Source organism: Mirounga leonina, unplaced genomic scaffold (genome assembly GCF_011800145.1).
Source record: "Mirounga leonina isolate KUSES-001 unplaced genomic scaffold, KU_Mleo_1.0 Mir_170, whole genome shotgun sequence".
Taxonomy (NCBI): Eukaryota; Metazoa; Chordata; class Mammalia; order Carnivora; family Phocidae; genus Mirounga; species Mirounga leonina.
Window position 1 is genome coordinate 39,984,794 of NW_023270433.1, and position 14,210 is coordinate 39,999,003.

The 14,210-nt window shown below is 35.0% G+C and overlaps 1 pseudogene; it reads left to right on the forward strand.

Annotated features, from left to right (window-relative positions):
* The first annotated feature begins 11,659 nt into the window (after positions 1 to 11,659).
* LOC118018042 lies at positions 11,660 to 11,992 on the forward strand (annotated as a pseudogene).
* Positions 11,993 to 14,210: the final 2,218 nt, after the last annotated feature.

Sequence of the window (14,210 nt, forward strand, 5' to 3'; positions counted from 1 at the left end):
TTGGGTTTTTGTCCTTTATTTTATTAATGGAGTGTATCATGTTGATTGATCTGTGAATATTAAGCCATCCTTGCTTACCTGAAATCCTACTTAATGGTGGTAAGTAATCCATTTTATGTACTATTGAATGTGATCTGCTCATATTTTGTGGAAGGTACTTGGCATCTATCTTCATCAGGGATATTGACCTGTAGTTTCTATTTTTTAGAATAGTTTGAGGAGAATACACTTAATTGAGGGGTAGAATTCCCCTGCTCTTAGACTTTTGTTTATTGGGGATCTTTGGATTACCAATTCCATTTCATTACTAATATCTTGTCTGTTCAGGATCTTTCTTCCTGATTCAGTTTGGGACAATTGTATGTTTCTAGGAATTTATCCACTTCTTCTAGGGTATTCTGTCTCTTGTTATTCTTTGCATTTCTGTGGTGTCTGTTATTCTTTCATTTGATTTATTTATTTATGCACTTTGTGTGTGTGAGGAATCTGGTTAAGTGTTTATCAAAGAACCAGTTCTTTATTTCATTGATTCCTTTTCGAGTTTCTTTCAGAGCTGGTTTTAACCTTGCTTCATCTGGAATCAGCCAATTCTGTATTCTAAAGGGAAAAGAAAATGGATGTTCACTAAGTTAGAGGGAATTTGAAGAAAAATACATATATATATGTATGTAGTATCAGAAAATATGAATCTCTTATAGGTAGAGGAGAGAAATACAGAGATAAGATATTTTAGGTAGAAGGAACAAAACATTGAGTTTATATTCCCATATATAGCTAAGTTTTCACTTACTTTTTTCTAGATCACATTCATATTTATCCAATTTCTTCCACATAGGTATTTGGTTCTAAAAAATAGAGGATGTGGTAGAGTTAGTTAAAAATATTTTCTTGACTCATTTTGCTTTATAGTATAATGGGTTCAGAATAGCAATAGGAATACTATCAATACCACTAGGATTACTAAAAACAGTTTTTACAATTTTGGCAAAATTTTTCAACAGAAATTTATTCTGTGTCCAGACAGCCATTACATACTATACATTCTTCAAGACTTCATCTTTATTCCACAAGTGTATAATTATTATCACTTCTTATAATATTGTCTAACCTCTTTCCCTTAGGAGTATTAAGGCCAGATATTAATATATGACAATGAAAAATAGACTAATACACTTCTGAAAAAAGTATGCAAGCCAGAAAACATGCAGAATTGTTAGAGATCATAAATAAAAATTCAGAAGTGATCCCATAGAACTCAGGAATAAAAACAATCCTAAGAATATTATAGGAGTACAGGAGCAAATAAATACAACATAATACCTTAATAAATAGTAACTGACCACAAACAGTGAGGAAATTTTATATAAAAGAATTTGAAGGCAATTAGCAGTCATTGAAGGCAAGCAAATAAATTCCAGTACCTGAACAAAAATATCTAACCAAGAAAGTAGAATATATAGAGGATATATTAAAAAAAAAAAAAAACTTTTTAAAGGAAAAAAATTACCTAAAACTACTAGGTTGCTCATTTTACATGCATTGAGCTTTCTGAACTTTCACAAGGAGGTATATATGGTAAGGTAGCTTTTATAAACTTCCCTTTACTATTATTTTTGTGCTTTATCTAGAATTTACCTTTTTTTGTCCCTGTCCTACTCTTGATTACATTTCCAGAAGTTTCTCCTCAGTGGGGAGCCCTCCTCTGGAGACACATTATTGTGAGTCAGTTTTGAGATTTTGTAGGGATGTGGCTTTTCCAGCTCAATTCAATAATGCTACTCCATGGTATCCATTTCTGAATCCAGCATTTTCTGCATATGCATCTAGAGGTCTAATTTCCTTTTTTCAGAAAAAGAGAAGATAACCCAAGAATTCATTAGCTGACTGATGCTGCCTTTTATTCTACATATTTTGATAATACTATTCTTATCACACCACTTAGTGAGCTAAATGTTAAATATAACAAGATGGTGAACTTCCCTGAATACCTACAACAGCTTAGTCACATTTAGAATTTCAGTTTAGTTTTTTTTTCTAACCAACCAACTCCTGAGAACCAAAGGGAGCTCCAAGTACCCATATTAAATCCTAAAGTAGCTTATGAATTGTTTCATATTTGAACACCTACAAAGTGCTTATATCAGTTCATCTTCTCTGAAGTAGATTTATTTCTAAGAGGGTGCACAACAGCAGCTTAGCTGCAAAAAGTGAAAATGAAATTGTCATATTTAATCACTTATCTTCCTGAGAAGAAAGATTTAAGCATGTGAAAATGGAATCACTCAAGTCAGAATTAGGCCAACTGCTGTGACTAATATCTCCATGATGAAACAAGCTTGTTCATTTTGTATTCTAAGCAACTAGTTATGTTTGCTTCTTATAAGACACCCAAAAGTTCTTTCCTGAAAGAATGAATGATTTAAAGAATTTCTTTTTAATACTGGGTCAATGAGTGAAGAAGACACATTCTGGTATTTTCACTAAGAGGTAGAACACCATAAATATGTTCAATAGCAGGGCAAAGTGTGTAAATTTGTAATCATCAATCAGATAAACTTGTTTGAATCATTTAATTTAATTAATTTGTTGTGTGAACTTGATACCATCTTAATTTACCTACCTTGCTAAATAGTAACCAAAAATATATGTAACTACTGTTGGGTATTAAATAAGAATTTGTTCCCTTTCCTTTAACTCAAGAAAATCATTTAATTGTTCATTTTTTGATACCTTTCCCCAATTTTAATGAGATATAATAGACATATAAGTTTGAGGTATACAATATGATTTGATACATGTATATCTGGCAAAATGTTTACCCCAAGACAACACATAATGCCAATTTTTTTCCTTCCACATTATAACTTTTAAGATTTCCTCTTAGCAATTTTCATATTCACAATACAGTATTAACTATAGTAATTGTGCTATATTTTAAATCTCTAGAACTGATTTCATTCACTTAGTCTAATGTCCCCAAAGTCCATTCATGTTGTCACAAATGGCAGGGATTTTTTTTTTACAGCTACATAGTATTTCAATGTGTGTGTGAATATATATGTACATGTGTATGTATATTAAAATTTATTTAGATGCATACCCAGAAGTGGGATTGCTGGATCAAGTGGTAGTTTTATTTTTTGAGCAAGCACTACACTTTTTCATTCCCACTAACAAACAGTGCCCTTTTCTTCATGTCCCCATCAATACTGTTGTGTTTTGGATGATAGCCCTTTTAAATATCTCATTGTGGTTTTGGTTTCCCTTGCCCTAATAATTAGTGACGTTTAACACCGTCTTTTTAACACCTTTTGAATATCTTCTTGGGAAAATGACCATTAGGGTCCTGTGCCCATTTCTAAATTGGATTATTTGTTTATACTATTGGATTAGAGGAGTTCCCTAAATATTTTCTCTCATTCTTTAGGTTTTATTTTCTTTTTGGTTGTTTGCTGTAATTCTATTTTTAATCTTGTTGCTTGTACTTTAACTGTTCTATCAAAAAGTCATTGCCAAGATTCCTGTCAAGAGGTTCTTTCAAAAAACCTGTAATACAGGAGATCCCAGTTTCCTTACCTATTCCTGAACAAAACAGCTCTGGAAGACCTGTAGATTAGCAACATACTGGAGTTATGCATGGAGGGGAATGTATCGTTACAGGTGAACACACTGTTCGCCCCTCCAGCTTGGTTCAGGCATATACACAGCCCAATCACCATTACTGGTTCTCCCTCAGTATGCCCAGGAGAAGAGTGTGTTGCGACAGAAGAGCACAGCACCATCCAGGGCCCCCATAGCTGCTTGCAGGTGTGGAACAGACCCTGCTATCTGTCACTAGCCTGGACCGCTGTGTCCACTTATAGCTAGTCCTTCCGGCTGAGGACCTGCATGGACCTCCAGTGTAGCACATAGGAGAGCACAATGATACCCTGATACAAGAGAGCCCATAGTTGATCCTGCCCCTTGCACACATTTGAGTGTGTTGGCAAATGTGTCTGCCACTAGACAGGCAGCTCATGCCTGCAGCTGTCTGTTCAAACACCACTAGCTCTGGATACCACCACAGCCTGCCCTGGTCCCTACCTACGGGTCCTGAGGGTGCTGCTTAGTACACCAACAGCCTTTGCAAGAACTGTGGTCCCTCAGTAGTGCTTGCCAAAAAGCACAGTTGTTGATGCTCTGGCCCCACAATATCCCCCTAGATTTGGCACCCTGCATTGCTAAACCTAGAGTCCGAGCACAATACAATGTGCTAGCTTCTACCAGTGAAAGCCTTCCCTTACCAAAACTCATCCATAAAATCTGGAAGAGGGGGCTGCTTCTTCAAATGCACAGATAGGCTACAGGGGTCATGAAGAGCCAGAAAAGCATCTCCACCAAAAGAATAAAGTAAATCTCTGATAACTGTCTCCAAAGAAATGGAGATCCAGAATTGCCTGACAAAGAATTCAAAATATTTGTTCTACAGCAATGCTTGGAGAGATACAAGAGAACACAGATAAACATTATAAGAACAAAATGAGAAGCTCAATAATTTAAAAGAACCAAACAAATTTTGGAGCTTAAGAATACAATGAACTGAAGAATTTAAGAGTGAGCTTAAACAACAGACTTGAACAAGCAGAAAAGAGAATCCGTGATCTAGAAAATAGGTCAACTGAATGAAAGAGTGAAGAAATCCTTCAGGGGTTATGGGAAACCATTAAAAGAAATAATGTATGTATTTTGGGAGTCTCAGAGGAAGAAAGGAGTAGAAAGCTTATCTAAAGAAATAATGGCTGAGAACTTCCCAAACTGAGAAACTTGCTTATCCAAGTTCATGAACCTCATAAGTCAGCTCAGAATTTCATTCCAAAGTTCTTCCCCAAGACATGTAATAAATAACCCTTCCCTAATAAACTGAAGCTGAAGGAATTCATCACCACTAATCCTGCATTACAAGAAATGCTTAAAGTTCTTCATACTGAAAAAGGACATTGCTTAGCAATGAGTAAACATGAAAATATACAACACAGTGGTACAGGCAAGCATATTACCAGATTCAGAATATACTCATACTGTGATATGTTAATGTGCTAAGTAAAGGTTGAAGGACAAAGTATTAAAATAGCTACAGATTCAGTATTAGATAATGGATATACAAGTAAAATATTGATGACGAGAAAATAAAAGACAGGAGTAAAAGGACAGAATTTTGAATTCAATCTAAGTTAACTTTTTATAGACGTAACTATCTTATGCTGATGAGATGTTTTATGTAAGCCCCTTGGGAACCACAAAGCAAATATCTCTAATAGATACACAAAAGCTAAAGCAATACCAACAAAGCATACCACTATGGAAAATCATCTATTCACATAAAAAGGCTGCAAGAATGGAATTTTAAAAAGGAACTACAAATCAACCAGAAAACAGCAAGTTGGAATTGGCAAGTCCTTACCTATTAAATAAGATTTTGAACCCAATTCTGATGTGGGTGTGAGGGTTTTCTCCTACATCAGCTGGGTGTCCTACAATTTAACTCAATTCTGACACTATCTGCCCAGAGATGTTCCCCAGGTTAAGTGCCACAAGACTGCCTTCCACACATGCACACTGAAGATGCTAATTGCAAGCCCAGGTTATCATTTGTGCTTCTGACTCACTGGCTATGGATTGTAGGGTCTAAAAATCCCATCCTTAGGTTTAAGTTGTTCTATATATATAATATATAGAGAATGAATTATCACACCTATCAGTAATTACTCTCAACATTAATGGATTGAATTTCCCAATCAAAAAGCAAAGACTGACTGGATAAAACAAGACTCATCTTTAAGGACACACATAATTCAAAGTGAAGGAATGGCAAAAGATGTTCCATCCAAGTGGAGACCAAAAAGAGCAGAGGTAACTATATTTGTATCAAAGGAAATGGACTTTAAGTCAAAGTATAACAAAAGACAAATATGGTCATTATATGATAAAAATTTCAATCCATCAGGGAGATATCACAGTCATAAATACATATGCACTCGAGATCCTCTAAATGTATTAAGCAAATATTAAATCAGAAGGGAGAAAGAGGTTACAGTACAGTATTAGTAGGAGACTTTTTTTTTTAAGATTTTATTTATTCATGAGAGACAGAGAGAGAGAGAGAGAAGCAGAGGGAGAAGCAGGCTCCCCAAGGAGCAGGCAGCCCGATGCGGGACTCGATCCCAGGACCCTGGGATCATGACCTGAGCCAAAGGCAGACGCTTAACCATCTGAGCCACCCAGGCACCCAGTAGGAGACTTTAAAAGCACACTTTCAAAAATGGATAGATCATCCAAACAGAAAATCAATAAGTAAGTTGGACTTATACTATGCATTGGAACTGATGGATTTAACAGACATATATAGACATTCCACTTAACAGCAGCAGAATACACATTCTTCTCAAATACTCTCCAGAATCAGTCACTGACAGGTCACAAAACAAGTCTTCACTAATTTAAGAAGATTAAAATCATCCCAAACATCTTTTCCAATGACAACAGTATAAACCTAGAAAATAATAACAGAAGTGGGAATATTCAAAAATATGTGGAGTATAAACAACACCATCAAATAACCAATGGCTCAAAGAAGAAATCAAAAGGGAAATCAAGAAGCATTATGAAACAAATTAAGAAAGAAGCACAATATATCAAAACTTATAAGATGCTGAAAAAGCCATTCTAAGAGAGAACTTTATAGTGATAAACGCCTACATTAAGAAACAAGAAATTTCTTAAAAATCTAACTCTACACCTTAAGGAACTCAAAATAGAAGAAAAACTAAGCCCAAAGTTAGCAGAAGAAAGGTAGTAACAAAGATTAGAACAGCAATGGAGACTAGAAAAAATAATAAAGATTAATGAAATTAAGAGCTATTTGTTTTTTTTCCTGGCAAGATAAAACAGACATTTAGCTAGACTAAGAGACTCAAAATAAGAAATAAGAGGAGACATTGTAATTGATACCACAGAAATACAAAGGATCATGAGACCACTGTGAACAATTATATGCCAACTAGATAACTTAGGAAAAATGAATAAATTCCTAGAAAGATAAAACCTACCAAGACTGAAAAATGAAGTAAAGAACTTGAAAAGAACAATATTAAGTAATGATACTGAATTAGTAATCAAAAACCTCTCAAAACAGAAAAGGCAGGACCAGATGGTTTCACTGCTAAATTCTGCCAAAATTAAAAATTGCCAAAATTAATTAATGCCAGTTGTTCTCAAACTCATCCAAAAAACTGAACAGGAGGGGACACTCCCAGACTCTTTTTACAAGGCAGGCATTATCCTGATATCAAAGATGGTTACGGATACTATAAAAAAAGATAATTACAGACCAATATCCCTCATGAATATGGATGCAAACATTCTCAACAAAATAGCAAACTGAACTCAACAGCGTTAGAAGAATCATTCATCACAATCAAGTGGGGTTTATCGCTGGGATGCAAGATTGGTTAAACATAAGCAAATTAATAAATGTGATATACATTAATAAAATGAAAAATAATTATCTCAGTAAATACAAAAAAGCATGTGACAAATTACATCATTTCATGTTAAAAACGCTCAACACATTGGGTATAAAAGGAACATATTTCAACAACATAAAGGCCATATATGACAAACCCACACTCACACAATTCTGAAAAGTTGAAAGCTTTTCCTCTACAATTAGGACAAGACAAAGGTGTCCACTCACACCATTCCTACTCAATATTGTACTGCAAATCCTCATCAGAGCAATCAGCAGGAAAAAGATGTAAAATGTTTAAAGATGATATGATCTTATATATAAAAATTCTAAAGACTGTACCAAAACACTGCTTGGAAAAATCAACAAATTCAATGAAGTTACAGGATACAAAATCAGTATCAGAAAACAGTTGTGCTTCTACGCAATAACAAAATACCTAAAAAAGAAATACAGAAAATTATCCCATTCACAATAGCATGTAAACAATAAAATACTTATGAAAAAATCTAACCAAGGAAGAAAAAGACCTCTACACTGAAAACTCAAATGGAAAGATATCCCACGTTCATGAATCAAAATATTTTTAAAATCTCCATACTACCTGAATACATCTACAGACTCAGTGCAACCCCTATCAAAATTTCAATGGCATTTTTTCACAGAAATAGAAAAAATAATCCTAAAATTCAACAAGGCAATATGTCTCAGAATAGTTAAAGTTATCATGAGAAAAAAACAACAAACCTGGAGACATTATAGTTCCTAATTTCAAAATAGAGTACAAAGTTATAGTAATCAAAACAGTATGGTACTGACATAAAATCAGGTAGATCTACCAATAGAAGAGAATCAACTCAGAAAAAAACCCATGCATATATTGTCAACTAATATTATCTAGGATTACTCAGTGGGTAAAGAATAGTCTATTCAATACTGGGGTTGGGAAAACTGGATAACCTCATGCAAAAAAATGAAACTAGAACCCTATCTTACACTACTCACAAAAATGAACTTCAAATGAATTAAAGAGTTATATTTAAAACCTGTCATTGTAAAATTCTGGGACAATATATCAGAAAAAATCTCCTTGACCTTGGTCTCAGCAGTGATTTCCTTGACATAACAGCAAAAGCACAAACAACAAAAGCAACACTATAGTAGTGGGATTAAATCAAATAGATTGGTTCCACACAACAGAACAAGAAAGTGAAAATACAGAATAGGAGAAAATATTTACCAAGCATATATGTGATAAGGAGTTAATATCCCAAATATATCAGGAACACATACGACTCAATGGCAAAAGAACAACTCAATTTAAAAGGCAAACAGAAAAGCTGAACAGAAATTTTTCAAGAAGATATACAAATGGCCAACAGGTATATGAAAAGGTGTTCAACATTACAAATCATTAGAAAATTGCAAATCAAAATCACATTGAGCTATCCCCTCATGCCTGGTAGAATGCCTATCATCAAAAAGGTAAGTGATAACAACTGGTGGTAGGGAATAGCACTGGTGATAGGGATGTAAATGTCAAAGTGGAAAGCCATTATGGAAAACAATATCATGGTTCTTCAGGAAATTATACTACCCTATGATCCAACGATCCCATTTCCAGGTTATATATGTAAATAAATTAAAATCAAGATCTCATAGAGGCAACTGCTCTTGTATGTTCATTGCATTACTCACAATACCCGAGATACAAAAACAACATAAGTGTCCATTAACAGATAAATGGTAAAGACTATGTGAGATACACAGATACACACAATGGATTATTATATATCTATTATAAAAAAGGAAATCCTTTTATCTGCAACTTGGATGCGCCTTGAGGGCATTATGCTCAGTGAAATAAGCCAGACAGAGGAAAACCAGTACTGTATGATAACACTCACATGTGGAATCTAAAGAAAAACTCAGGGGTCAAAGAGAGTTGAGTGGTGGTTACCAGAAGTTGGTTGATATGGGAAATAGGTAAATGTTGGTCAAAGTGAACAAATTTCAAGTTTTAAGATTACGGATCTGATGTAGAATATAGTGATTATAGCTAATAATACTGTTTCATAGCCTTAAAATTTGCTAAAGGGTTAGATTTTATTTTATTTTTTTAAAGATTTTATTTATTTGACAGAGAGAGACAGCGAGAGCAGGAACACAAGCAGGGGGAGTGGGAGAGGGAGAAGCAGGCTTCCCGCCGAGCAGGGAGCCCGATGTGGGACTCGATCCCAGGACCCTGGGATCATGACCTGAGCCGAAGGCAGACGCTTAACGACTGAGCCACCCAGGCGCCCTAAAGGGTTAGATTTTAAATATTCTCAACACAACGAAGAAATGATACCTATGTGTCAGGATGCAGATGGTGGCTAATACAATTGTTGTAATCATTTTGCAATTTATAAACATATGAACTCAACATGATGTACACCTTAAACTTACACAATTTATGTAAGTTTATAATTGACATTTATGTGTCAATTATATCTCAATAAAGGTGGAAAACAGCTTTTTCCTTATGTTTACTTATAGGAGTTTTGTGATTTCAGGTCTTACATTAAATCTTTAATCCATTTGGAATTAATCTTTTATGAATGGCTTAAGATAGGGGTCTAGTTTCATTCTTTTGCATATGAATACCTAATTTTCCTAGCATCATTTATTGAAGAGACCATCTTTTCCTGTTGAGTATTCTTGGCTCCATTGTCAAATACTAGTTGATGTATATACATGAGTTTATTTATGGGCTTTTAATTTTCTTTCATTGGTCTATGTGTCTGTTTTCAGGCCAGGACCATCCTGTTTTGATTACTCTAGCTTTATAATATAGCTAAATATCAGGAAGTGTAATGCTGCCAGTTTTGTTCTTTCTCAGGATTGTGTTTACTATTTCAGGTCCTTCATGGCTTCAGACACATTTTAGAATTGTTTTTTCTATTTCTTTTAAAAAATGTCATTGGAATCTCAATAGGGATTGCACTGAATCTGTAAGTGGCTTGGTGTTGCATGGACATTTTAATATTAATTCTTCTGATCAATGAATACAGGGTATCTTTACATTTATTTTCTTCAGTTTCTTTCATCAGTATCTTGTTTTCATCATAGAGATTAAATTTTCTTAAACTCATGGGTTAAATTTACCTAAGTGTTTTATTTTTGATGGTATAAATGGATTGTTTTATTTTTTTAAAAGATATTGATTTATTTATTTGAGAGAGCACGAGTTGGGGAGAGGGGCAGAGGGAGAGGGAGTATCAGACTCCCCACTGAGTGGGGAGCCCAATGCAGGATCATGACCTGAGCTGAAGGTAGACGCTTAATGGACTGAGCCACCCAGGCACCTGGGATTGTTTTATTTCTTTATCAGATAATCCATTGCTAGTAAATGGAAATGCTACATAAATCACTTTGTAGTTGTGAAAGAGAGAAATCTAATTGGTGACTATCTTGTATTCTTCCAACCCAATCATTATTCACCAATTTTAATGTAAAAATTGCTTTGAATTTTGAATGCTTATTTCTAGCTGGTGTTTATAATTATTTTGTGTGTAAATTAAATACAAGAAGGCAAATTAATAACTTCCATTCAGAAGAACAATACACTGGACTAGAAGTATTTCCAGAATTGATTTTGAGGAATTAACATCAGAACTATTAGTAGTCAAAAGGTAAAGCCAAATTGATACCCTTTCTTTTCTTTCTTCTTGCCCCCCTTCTTTTTGTTTATCTTTCCTCATCTTTTTTTTTTTTTTTAAAGTTTTATTTATTTAGTTGACAGAGAGAGCTCAAGTAGGCAGAACAGTAGATAGAGGGAGAGGGAGAAGCAGGCTCCCCACTGAGCAGGGAGCCCGATGCGGGGCTCGATCCCAGGACCCTGGGAACATGACCTGAGCTAAAGGCAGAGGCTTAACCAACTGAGCCACCCAGGCGCCCCTCCTCATCTTTTTACCATACTCCATTTTAAATAACATTTGAAGTATCATGCTTACTGATTCAGGTTTCAAATTTTGTGCTTAACTTCCTTTCAGCAACAAACACAGGAAGATGGGGTCATTCATGTTAATATTAGAAAGAACATAACTGGCCTTTTTCTGCCATCTTGGAGTCTGTGGAGGCCTGCTGGGAACAGGACTCCTATAACACCAAATAATGTCTGGAAGGCTCTGGTCCAAGGCCATTTGTGCTGGCTATAAGCGGGGTCTTCAGAACCAGAGGGAGCACACAGCTCTTCTTAAAATCAAAGGTGTTTATGCTCGAGATGAAATGGAATTCTATGTAGGCAAGCGATGTGCTTATGTGTACAAAGCAAAGAACGACACAGTGACTCCTGGTGGCAAACCAAACAAAACCAGAGTAATCTGGGGAAAAGTAACTCGTGCTCATGGAAACAGTGGCATGGTTTGTGCCAAATTCTGAAGCAACCTTCCTGCTAAAGCCATTGGCCACAGAATCTGTGTGATGCTGTACCCCTCAAGGATTTAAAGTAAATAAAGGTGTAGATTTGTTAAAAAAAAAAAAAAAAAAGAGAGAGAGAGAAAGAACATAACTCATGATTTTAAGTGAAAAACCAAGATAACTGTGACATTAGTCTCCAAAATAATTTTCTTTTGTGGAACATCATGAAGATGAAACTGAGGAATATCACCAACAGCTTCCTGAATAACATGTTACGGCTAATACACTAATGAGCTTTGTGTGGATGCACCTTAAAGTGCTCTTGGATAAAGACCACATTTTAAATATTAAACTGCAATTTAGGAAACATGGCCTTTCAGCAGGCCAAGTATATGTTATTCTAGAGACTAACTTGAAAAAGTATAGATCACATGAGTAGCTAATCCAAAATGAACCATATATTTCAACATTTCCTATAAATAGACTGTATCTAAACTAAATGTATGGTAAGAGCAGAGAGGTGCATTCTATTACAAGACCCAGAGTGCTTAGACTTTTGTACAAATTAAGTTATAGCCGTTATGGAGTCTACTTTCAGTGACATGATGGATTGCAATGGTGGCAGTTATAGTTGGCCAGGAGTCTTAAAAATAGGTCAAGGAAGGTATCCCTGTAGTCACTCTACTCTAGCTCTTGTGCTTTTAGAATAATGGAAAGTCTACTGTTACCACACTTTCAAGAGATCAAACAAGAGCTGCCTCCTGTGTCCATTTTGTGTATTTGTCCTTATTTCTCTGAACTATTAAAGTGTGAACAGCTCTAGATTCTCAACCAAAATAAGGGAACTAAGTTTTTGTTTCTACAAGAGTCAATATCCAATCTCAATCTATGTATTTGCTTCAGTCTGGTATTCATTCTATAAGCCATGCTTATGCATACATACTGTGAAAATAAACAAAGACCAACCAAATTTCAGGCCAGGGAAAGGGCAACAGTCCAAAATCAGTTGTAAACAAGGACTTAGTTGAGATCCAGGCATAAATTTCTGAATCTAAAAGCATAAAACAAAGGCACAAGGCAGAATCTCAGCACTGAAAGAATAGAGCACAAGAGATAGAAATGGCAATCATCCATCTGGTCTTATGAAGAGGTATCAGAACATGATGTATGATTGCAAAGCTAAAATCTGAACTTATGGGAATTGGTAATAGAAAAGAACCAAATGGTAAACATGCCTGAGGCATTTTACTGAGAATACAGGGAGGAATTCTTTTCCTTGGCTCTTGACATTAAATAAGAGAAGAGTGGTGAACACATCATACATATTAATGAAGACGCTGCACTCTAAATCTATCAGAAAAAGGAAATCTTCCTACGAGCAAGCTACACAAGAATTTTTAGGGGATAAGGTGCATAGATCACATAGCTACATACAGCCAATGAGGTGAATAACTTCTGACTCTCAGTATTTATAAGCCTTGTAATACAACTAAATAATCAACACTGTTTTATTTGATGTACATATTCATATTACTATTCAATAATTTTTTTTGTTGTTGGTTTTGTTCTTTGGTAGGTATTTGTGTTTCTCTAAAAGCTACATACTTTCTTTGGAAGAAAAAACTCAATAATCTCTCTAACACTCTAAAAGGCAAAGAGATATAAAGTTCTGAAGAAGAATCCAAGTATTTTTACTAGCCTTACTGTCATGTGAGTTTGGAGAATATTATAGAACTTGGATCAGTTGGCTGAAGAGCAGAGTTAACAATGATGTCTGGACACTGGGAGGACAGATGTAAGGGAGTGGACAAAGAGAACTGTGTGCATTTTAAGTACAATAAAGATGTTTAAAAATATGTCCCACTTAATCTAGGAGTTTAACTGTGATCAATCCCATTAAGACAGTTAATTTTTTCAACGTTAAACAGAGCTTTTCAGAAAAAAAATAGAACTGCTTTACTGGTGATAATCTCGGTCCTTTATCTCTGGGCAACTTTTTCATAAAGTCTGAAGGACCATTCTGTTCTATTAGAAGATGTCTGCCCTATAAACAGATAAAATCAATTAATGCTGTCAGTGATATGTAGTCACAAAAACACCTTTGTATCTATTGTTTCTTTTCCCTATCTTGAATGATGAGGTCAAAAAAAGATGTCATTAATGACACTCAAATGTGATTTAAAGTGCTACAGAAGTAAAATTTTATCTCTCAGATAAGTCTCTCTTGCTGTGAAAGTCATTTCTCTTTGGTGAAGTGTAGTCAACAAAATGGTCAGCATGTCTAGTACCTTGACTGTGCTTGTTC